A 744-nucleotide genomic window follows, 5' to 3' on the forward strand; every position below is an offset into this window, starting at 1 on the left:
CGACAGCTGCATCACCGTCTGGTATGGCAGCAATACTGTCACGGACCGCAAGCGCCTGCAGAGAGTGATGAAGACCCTGGAGAAGATCACCAGGACTCCACTACCCTCTCTGCAGAGCATTTACCACTGCAGGGTGTGTGGGAAGGCTGCCTCCATCCTCAAAGACCCCACCCACCCCCAGCATAGACTGTTCGCCTCCCCACCCTCTGGCTGGAGGTTCAGAAGTGTGAAATGCAAGACCTCCAGACTGAAAAACTTTTTCTTTCCCTCTGCCATCAGACTCCTAAACAGCTGACAGGAGTTTATTGCCAGGAAATATGTGATGTACTGTTCACATTCTCAGTTTGCACATGCATAATTGCACAATGACTGTTGGCTGCTGCACATGCTGCTCCCATGCAGCATACATTCTCATTATATTCTTATTATATTGCTGCATTTGCTGCTTAAAGTGCCTTAGATTTTGTCTTACTTATTTATCTACTTTATATTTCATTTGTATTATGTGGCAGTCGTGAACGGCAAAGTAAGAATTTCACTGTACAGGGAAACATGTTTCCTAACTGTGCATATGACAAATAAACACTTTGACCTTGACCTTGACCTTGATTTCAGTCATCTTGCTCTGGCCAACTGTAGCCGACTCCTGTTTGAGAGCCATTTCTTGTTTGCATTCTCTTTTTCTCGTTAATTAACTCAAGACAGAAAAAAAGGCAGTTTTTTTTTTGTTGGTTTTTTTTTTTT

At 43.7% G+C, this 744-nt stretch overlaps 1 protein-coding gene across 1 annotated transcript in view; it reads left to right on the top strand.

Annotated features, from left to right (window-relative positions):
* LOC109974995 (zinc finger protein 239-like) overlaps window positions 1–744 on the top strand; it is a 10,419-nt gene that overhangs the window by 6,749 nt on the left and 2,926 nt on the right. The window lies entirely within an intron of this gene.

The sequence above is a fragment of the Monopterus albus genome, unplaced genomic scaffold (assembly GCF_001952655.1).
Source record: "Monopterus albus unplaced genomic scaffold, M_albus_1.0 scaffold356.1, whole genome shotgun sequence".
NCBI lineage: Eukaryota > Metazoa > Chordata > Actinopteri > Synbranchiformes > Synbranchidae > Monopterus > Monopterus albus.